A 9,770-nucleotide genomic window follows, 5' to 3' on the forward strand; every position below is an offset into this window, starting at 1 on the left:
AATTGGAAAGAATGCATATTCTGCTGTTTTAGGATGGACTGTTCTGAATATATGTTAGACCCCATCAGGTCCAATGTGTCATTCAAAGCCACTTTTCCTTGTTGATTTTCTGATTAAATAATCTGTCCATTGATGTAAGTGGGGTGTTCAAGGCCCCTACTACTATTGTACTGCCATCAATTAGTTCCCTTATGATTGTTATTAACTGTTTTATGTATTTGGGTGCTCCCATTTTGGCTTCATGTTTACCATTGTTATATCTTCTTTTTGGATTGTCCCCTTTATGATTATGTAGTGACCTTCTTTGTCTCTTGTTACAGTCTTCTTTTTAAAGTCTATTTTGTTCAATATAAGTATTGCTGCCTCAGCCTTCTTTTCACTTCCATCTGCATGATAAATGCTTTTCATCCCTTCACTTTTAATCTGCAGGTGTCTTTAGTTCTAAAATGGGTCTCAGGGTGCCTAGATCAGTTAAGTATTCAACTCTTGGTTTTGGCTCAGGTCATGATATCATGAGTTGTGGGATTGAGACCCACACCCACATCAGGCTCCATGTTCAGTGGGGAGTCTGCTTGAAGATTCTCTCCCTCTGCCCCACTCTCTTTCTCTCTCAAATAAATAAATCTTTAAAAATAATTAAAAATAAGTCTTTTGTAAAAAAAAATAAAATAAAATAATAAAATAAAATAAAATAAAATGGGTCTCTTGTAGGCACCATATAGATGGGTCTTGATTTTTTATCCATTCTGTCACCCTATGTCTTTTGATTGGAGCATTTAGTCCATTTATTTTATTTATTATTTATTTATTTACTTATTTATTTATTTTTCTAGGCAAAGAACTTTATTAACCTTGTTTCTAACTTTATTCCCAGGCTTCTTCAGCCTAATTAGCTGCAAATAATGAATTGTGTATAAGAAAAAACGAAAAGAGTTGCAGTGTCCAAAGGGCTTGGGCTTAAAAATATTACAGATCTAGATTTTATCAGATCCATGAACAAAATTTTAAAAAGCAGTCATAATATAAAATAGCAGCTCCCAGTAACTTCTTCAAGTTTTATCTTCTTCAGAAGTTGACTCAATTCAGTTTGCTTCATTCTTGGAAGCTTCATCAAAATTCTCCACAAGATCTGGAACTTCATCATCGTCGTCCTCTCTGGTAGCAAGTGGTGCTTTTCCATCCACAGATTGTTTGGGCTGAGCTTCAGCCAGTCTTCTTAAACTCGTCAGACCTGTCTGCACCAAGTTGGTTTAAGATACTGGGCAGCACTTCTGTCAGCTGCTTTGTCTCAGCGTGGCCTGAAATGGTGAAAGTGTTCCCGGCGAGTGATGCCTGAACTTTGGGGTTATTAAAATGGATCATGGTTCCTTGGTTTGTGAACATGTTCACTTCTTCAATACCAGAATATTGTTTACCCCTAACTTCTTTAAGGAGAACTGAAGTTTTTTTATCATCTGCTGTAGCTGTTCTATGAACCACCTTCTTTCGGCGAGCAGTTCCTCTCCCACCAATGCGCACTTGTGCTTTCAGTTTGGCGGGTTTCTTCTGATTCATGATAGTTTCTTTCATCTTATTGGAGCGGAAATGGGACCGCGCGGGGGAATAGGGTTGGCGCTCAGGGGGTCTCGGGCGGACCAGCTGAGATTAGGTGCACACACGCAGGGACACAAGATGGCAGCTAGTCCATTTATATTTAAAGTAATTATTGATAGGTATGTATTTATTGGCATTTTGTTTCTTGTTTTGTGGTTGTTTCTGTAGTTCTCTGCTCCTTTCTTCTCCTACTCTCTCTTCTCATAGTTTGTTGGCTTTCTTTAGTGGTATATTTGGATTTCTTTCTCTTTATTTTTTGCATATCTATTACTGGCTTTTTATTTGTGATTACCATTATGTTTGTGTATAACATCTTATGCACATAGCAGTCTATATTAAATTGATGGTTGCTTAAGTGCAAACCCATTATTTGCTCCTCTCCTCACCTCCATGTGTTAGGTGTATGCTATCATATTTTACATCCTTTTATTTTCTGAATCCCTTGACTGATTTTTATAGATATACTTATTTTTACTGTTTTTGTGTTTCTTTTCTTACTCCTACTTATGGTCTTTCCTTTACACTCAAGGAGTCCACTTTTACATTTCTTGTAGAGCTGGTTTGGTGGTCATGAACTCCTTTAGTTTTTGTTTGTTTGGGAAACTCTTTATTGCTCCTTCTATTCTGAATGATAGCCTTGCTGGATAGAGTATTCTTGGCTGCAGATTTTTCTCTTTCAGCACTTTGAATATGTCATGCCATATGCCACATCCCTCTGGCCTGCCAAGTTTTGGTGAAAAATCAGCTTATAGCCTTATGGTTTTTTTTTTAATTTATTTAACTGTCTTCTTGTCTTTTGCTGCTTTTAAAATTCTCTATCATTACTTTTTGCCATTTTAATTACTATTTTTCTTAGTGTGGACCTCCTTGGGTTGATTTCCTTGGGGACTCTGTGACTCCTGGATCTGGATTTTTGTTTCTTTCCCCAGATTCAAGAAGTTTCCAGCCATTATTTATTCAAATAAAATTTGTGTTCCCTTTTCTCTCTTGTCTCCTTCTGATATCTGTATAATGTGAGTATTATTATGCTTGATGGTGACACTGAATTCCCTGTCTGGTTTCATTTTTTATTTATTTTTCTCTCTTCAGCATGATTGCTTTCCATTACTCTGTCCTCCAGGTCACTGATCCATTTTTCTACTTCCTCTAGTCTACTATTTATTCCATCTAATGAATTTTTAATTTCAGTTATTGAGTTCTTCATCTCTGATTGGTTCCTTTTTTATATTTTCTATCTCTTTGTTAAGGGTCTCACTGAAGTTCTCCACTCTTTCCTTAAGTCCAGTGAGTATCTTTATGATCATTATTTTACATTTTCCATTAGGCATATTACTTATCTTGGTTTTGCTTAGCTCTCTTGCTGTGATTTTGTATTGTTCTTTCATTTGGAACATATTCCTCTGTCTCTTCATTTTGTCTAACTCTCCATATCTGTTTCTATGTGTTCAGAAAGTCAGCTACTTCTCCTGCTCTAGAAAGTAGTGACCTTATGGAGAAAAGGTCCTGTAGTGTCCTGCAGTGCAGTGCTCTGAAGAACCTGGTACTTCAGGAGTATCTACTATGTGCATTGAGTGTGCTCTACTGTTGTGGGCCCTACTGAGCTACATTTGCCTTTAGTCCAGCCATCTGAAATGGTTCCCATTGCTTGTTGTGGACAGGGTTTTGTCCCTGTGTTGTTTATGGGCCAGTCTGGGGTTGCCTTGGACTTGAGGTTAGTCAGACCAGACATCTGCTATAGATGCAGTAACACTGAACTGCAGGGCATTTTCCCTGAGAAGTTTTTGTGGGTGGGCGGGGCCTGCAATCAGATGTCTTCCCCTAGCCCACTGCTTGGGCTGTGGTCAGACTGGTGTGTGTGGTTATCTTCCTCTTTCCCCAGGGTAGGAGTCACTTTGGCATGATCCTGGCCCTTGTCAGGGCTGCTTGCACACTCTAGGCTTGTGACACTACTTTGGATGGGCTCTGGCCAAGGGCATATTGGAGGGAACAGGTCTGCAGGAGAACATGGGGGTGGGGTACATGGTGCCATCAAGGTCTATTTCAGTCTGCTGTGGGATGGGACCTGCAGCTGCTGAGAACCAAGGCAGGCCAGGTTGGAGAAGGCAGATCCACAGAATCGTGCACATGGACAGGACATATGGTGTTAGCAAGGTTTGTGCAGATCTGCTCTGTGAGGGGAACTGAAGCAGCTTTAGAAAACATGGGGCCAGAGGGAGCATGTCCACAGGAGAACATGGGAGTAGGGTACACTGTTAGCAAGTTAGGTAGTGAGTGTTGGCATTGTGCTGTTCCCTGCAGGTGTGCATGTGTCAAGGTGGGACACTGGAGAAGGAAATGGCACTGCCAGCTCCTTCGTTTCTGGAGAAGTCTCCCAGTGATCCCTGCTCCTCCAGCACATGCTCTGAAGTTAGTAAATAAACCTCCTTCCCGTATACCCTAGGTGTTTTTCAAACTGCTGTTTCTATGATGTATCTCATCAGGTCTGTCGATTGTGCTATCTCTTTAAGGGTGAGGACTCAATTTCCTATCACTCAGAGCAAAGCCCATTGATTTTTAATGTTTCAGGTGTTAAGCCCCACTAATTATAAGAACTCTTGAAATTTGGCCCCTCTGATTTTCAAAGCCAAATGTTATGTGGATTCATCTTCCACCTGTGGGTTCCCCATGCCTGGGGTGCCTGGAGTGAGGGTCTGTTTTTGTCCCCTCTCCATGCCCAAAGCATCCCTCCTTCCTGTGGGCAGTCTTGAGGATCTGTTTAGCTTCTGACTGTATCTCTGTCCTTTCTACCCTCTTTGATGTGGCCACTTCTCTACATTTAGCTGTGGAGAGTCTCTTCTGCCAGTCTTTGGGTCATTTTCTGGGTTGGTTACACTGATGTGGTGTTATCTAGTTGTATCCATGGGACAAGGTGAGCTTAGGGTCATCCTACTCCACCATTTTCTCCAGAAGTCCCCTTGGTGGACTCTTTAAATCTGAAGACATAAGTCATTTTTCAATTGAAGGACATTTTAGCACAGTATTTCTTTGATTCCTTCTTTTTTCCTTCCTCTCTCTCCTTTCCTTTCCTTTCCTTTCCTTTCCTTTCCTTTCCTCCCCTCCCCTCTCCTCTCTTCTCTTTTCCTTTCCTTTTCTTTCTGTCTTTCTGTCTGCCTATATCTGTCTCTCCTTTATCTTCCCTCTGTTACCTCCCTTTCCTTTCTGGAACTCTCATAAATAAATGTTGGGATTCTCATAAAGATCTGCATGTCTCTGAATTTTTCTTATCTTTTCATTTTTTGCTTTTTTGTGTTGCATCTTGGGGGAATCTCTGTTTTCAATCTTCAACTAAAGTATAACTCTAGTTTTAGATGTATGCATACTTACTCCTTTAATAATGGGTACATTTTTGACAATTATGTTTTTAATTTCTAAAAATATCTATTGTAAATGTTTGTCATATTGTGTCTGACCAACATATCATGAATGGCCTTTTGATATCTGGGAAATTCTTACATTATAATTTTTACCTATCAAATGCAAAAGTCAAAACTCAAACTTCTAGTCTGTGTTGAAGCTAAGATGTGACTTAATGTCTACCAATCAGATGCCCTGGCATGAAAGTTTGATTTGGAATTGCAGACATGAATAAAGTGGTACTGTGTGGTTTCTATTTTGCTGGAATAGGTAGTAGTGAGGAACTTGGCTTTGAAGGATGGCAGAGATTGCAAGGTCAAGTTTTTAATAAAGTAGTGGCATCAGAGCTGGCAGCAGTAGCTGTTGCAGTAAAGTCAATTTGTTGGCATATAATGCAGGAGCAACAGTTTTTCAAATCAGGCCAGTTCTGTGGCATTGGCCCTGGGCAATTGTTTCTGGAAACTGAGCCTCAAAGTTGGTTTTCCAGCTTTCCTGGAGACTATGTATATAGTCTCAATTTTAACTTCCCCTTTCTCAAGCCATTTTCCCCTATCTTTTTTGCTAACTCCTTGTAATGCCCCAATTTCAACATTTTTTTGACCCTTCTAGGAAGTCCAATCCATTGACCTTTTAGTACTACTTTCCTTTTTATAACTTTGTATTTCATGATCCACTATTAACATAACTCCCAAGCATATACCATTAACTCCTTTTCTCTTCTTTCCATTCACTATACTATCTTTCAGAATAGAATGAGATATAGTTTCCAAGACAAACAAAACCTAAGGAGTTTGTGACCACTAAACAGCTCTGTAAGAAATATTAAAAGGGACTGTTTGAAAAGAAGAGACTTTGGAAAGAAGATACCAAAAATGACACTATAAAGGTAGGAAATACAAAGCAGTGAAAATGAATATTTCTACAAAAAAAATCAGTCAAGGAATTCACACAATAAAGAATATAAAATATAACAACATATACCTAAAGCATGGGGAGGAGAAAAGAGAATGGGGTCAACTTAAATGACCATCAACTTAACATAGACTTTTACTATATGCAGATGTTATATACAAACCTAATGGTAACCGTATATCAAAAACCACTAATAAATATGCAAAGAATAAAGAGAAATAAAATATACACTAAAGAAAATCATCAAATCAGAAAGACAAGAAAGGATCAGAGAAAATCTTCAGAAACAACCACAAAACAAGTAAGAAAATGGCACTAAATACATATCTATCAATAATTACTCTGAAAGTAAGTGGACTAAGCACTCCAAATGGAAGACATTGGGGGACAGAATGAATAAGAAAAGAAGACCCATTTATATGTTGCCTACAAAAGACTCATTTTCTTTTTTTTATTTTTTAACATCTTATTTTATTTAAATTTTAGTTAATATGTAGTACATCATTAGTATCAGATGTAGAGTTCAGTTATTCATCAGTTGCTCATAACACCCTGTTCTTATTACATCATGTGCCCTCGTTAATCCCCATCACCCAGTTACCCATCCCCTCACCAACTTCCCCTCCAGCAACCCTCACTTTGTTTCCTATAGTAAAGAGTCTTATGGTTTGTTTCTCTCTCTGATTTTGTCTTATTTTATTTTTTCCTCCCTTCCCCTATGATCCTGTTTTGTTTCTTAAATTCCCCTATGAGTGAAACCATATGAGAGTTGTCTTTCTCTGATTGACTTGTTTTGCTTAGCATAATACCCTCCAGTTCCATCCACGTCATTGTAAATGGTAAGATTTCATCCTTTTTGTTGGCTGAGTAATAATCCATTGTATATATTTACCACATCTTTATCCATTAAACCTAAAGACACCTGCAGAATCAAAGTGAGATGATGAAGAAATATTTACTATGCAATGGATATCAAAAGAAAACCAGAGTAGTGATACTTATTTTGGGAAAAATGGACTTTAAAACAAAGACTGTAACAGGAGACAAGGACACCATAAAATAATAAAGGGGACAACAGATATATAACAGAAGATATAACAATTGTAAATATTTCAACACTCAACACAGGAGCAACAAATACATCGTACAAGTAAAACAAACATAAAGGAACTAATAGTGCAAAAATAGTAGGGGACTTTAACACCCCACTTACATCAATGGACAGATCTTCTAAACAGAAAATCAACAAGGAAACAATGGCTTTGAATGACAAACTGGAACAGATGGATTTAACAGATATATTCAGAACATTCCATCCTAAAACAGAATACACATTCTTTTCAACTGCACATGGAACATTCCCCAGAATAGATCAAATGCTAGTCCACAAAACAAGCCTCAACAAATTCAAGAAGATCAAAATCATGCCATGTACCTTTTGTGACCACAATGCTATGAACCAGAAGTCAACCACAAGAAAAAAATCTGGAAAGATCGCAAATACATGGAGGTTAAATAGCATGTCACTAAACAATGAATGGCTGAACCATGAAATAAAAGAAGAAATTTTTTAAAATACGTGGAAACAAATGAAAAATTAAAACATAATTGTCCCAAACCTTTGGGATGCAGCAAAAACATTCTAAGAGGTAAGTTTATAGAAATACATGACTACCTCAAGAATCAAGAAAAATCTCAAATAAACAAACTCACATTGCACTAAAGGGACTAGAAAAAGAACAACAAAGAACCCAATTTCACCACAAGAAAGGAAGTAATAAAAGAGCAGAAATAAATGACATAGAAACTAAAAAAACAATAGAACAGATCAATGAAACCAGGACATGGTTCTTTGAAAAAAAAAACAACAAAATTTATAAACCTCTAGCTAGACTTATCAAGAAAAAAACAGAAAGGAATCAAATAAATAAAATCACAAAGAGAGAGGAGAAATAATGACCAACACCACAATTATGAGAATATTATGAAAAACTATTTTGAGTTTATTTTTTCTATATGGTGTAATAAAGTGATCCAATTTCATTCTTCTGCGTGTTGCTGTCCAGTTTCCCCAAAGCCATTTGTTGAAAAGACTGTCTTTTACCCATTGGATAGTCTTTCCTGCTTTGTCAAAGATTAAATGACCATATAAACGTGGGTCTATTTCTGGGTTTTTTATTTTGTTCCCTTGATCTATGTGTCTGTTCTTCTGCCAGTACCATACTGTCTCAATGACTACAGATTTCTAATACAGCTTGAAATCCAGAATCGTGTAGCTTCCAGCCTTACTTTTCTTTTTCAGGATTGCTTTGGCTATTTGGGGTCTTTTGTGGTTCAGTACAAATTTTTGGATGGTTTGTTCTAGCTGTGTGAAAAATGCTGTTGGTATTTTGATAGAGATTGCATTAAATGTGTAGATTGCTTTAGGTAGTATAGACATTTTAGCAATGTTTGTTCTAATCCATGAGGATGGAATATTTTTCCATTTCTTTTCCATTTCTTTGTCCTCTTCAATTTCTTTCATAAGTGTTCTATAATTTTCAGAGTACTGATCTTTTATCTCTTTGGTTAGGTTTATTCCTAGTATCTTATTGTTTTTGGTGCAATGCAAATGGGATCAATTCCTTGATTTCTTATTCTGCTGCTTCATTATTGGCCTTCAGAAGACTTCACCAAAAAAGTGCTAGGACTGATCAATGAATCCAGTTAAGTCGCAGGATACAAAATCAATGTATAGAAATCTATTGCATTTCTGTACACTAAACATGAGACAGCAGAAGGAGAAATTAAGGAATCAATCCCATTTACAATTGCAGCAAAAGTAATAAGACACCTAGGAATAAATTTAACTGAAAACTATAAAGCACTGAGGAAAGAAATTGAAGACATCACAAAGAAATGGAAAGACATTCCATACTCATGGATTGGAAGAACAAATATTGTTAAAATGCATATTAGCCAAAGCGATCTACACATTTAATGCAATCCCTATCAAAATACCAAGAGCATTTTTTACACAGCTAGAACAAACCATCCTAAAATTTGTGTGGAACCACAAAAGACCCCTATAAACCTATAATAACAAAAACAGTATGGTACTGACACAAAAACAAGACACATACATCAGTAGAACAGGATAGAAAACCCAGAAACAGACCCACATTTATATGGCAAGTTGATCTTTGACAAAGCAAGAAAGAATATCCAATTGGAAAAAGACAGTTTTTTCAACAAATGGTGTTGGGAAAACTGGACAGCTACCTGCAAAAGAATGAAACTGGACCACTTTGTTATACCATACACAAAAATAAATTGAAAATAATTAAAAACCTAAATGTGAAACCATAAAAATTCTAGAAGAGAACAGAGGCAGCAACTTCTTTGACATCAGCCATAGGAACTTCTTTGTAGATATGCCTCCTGAGTCAAGCATGTTTAAACAAAACAAGAAATAAACTATTGGGACTTCATCAAAATAAAAAGCTTCTTCACAGCAAAGGAAACAATCAAGAAAATGAAAAGGCAACCTAAAGAATGGGAGAAGATATCGGCAAATGACATATCCAATGAAGGTTTAGTATCCAAAATGTATAAAGAACTTTTATAAGTCAACAGCCAAAAAATGAATAATCCAATTAAAAAATGGCAGAGGACATGAACAGACATTTCTACAAAGGCATTCAGATGGCCAACAGACACATGAAAATATGTCCATCATCACTAACCATCAGGTAAATGCTATAGATATACAATGAGATATCCCATCATAGCTGTCAGAATGGCTAAAATCAACAACGCAAGAAACAACAGATGTTGGCAAGGATGTGGATAAAGGGGAACCCTCTTGCACTATCGGTGGAAATGCAAACTGG

The 9,770-nt window shown here is 37.0% G+C and overlaps 1 pseudogene; it reads right to left on the reverse strand.

Moving 5' to 3' along the window:
• Window positions 1-1,061: 1,061 nt before the first annotated feature.
• Window positions 1,062-1,697, reverse strand: LOC103659285 (annotated as a pseudogene).
• Between the last annotated feature and the right edge of the window lie 8,073 nt (window positions 1,698-9,770).

This window comes from Ursus maritimus (assembly GCF_017311325.1).
Source record: "Ursus maritimus isolate PB19 chromosome X unlocalized genomic scaffold, ASM1731132v1 scaffold_X1, whole genome shotgun sequence".
Taxonomy (NCBI): Eukaryota; Metazoa; Chordata; class Mammalia; order Carnivora; family Ursidae; genus Ursus; species Ursus maritimus.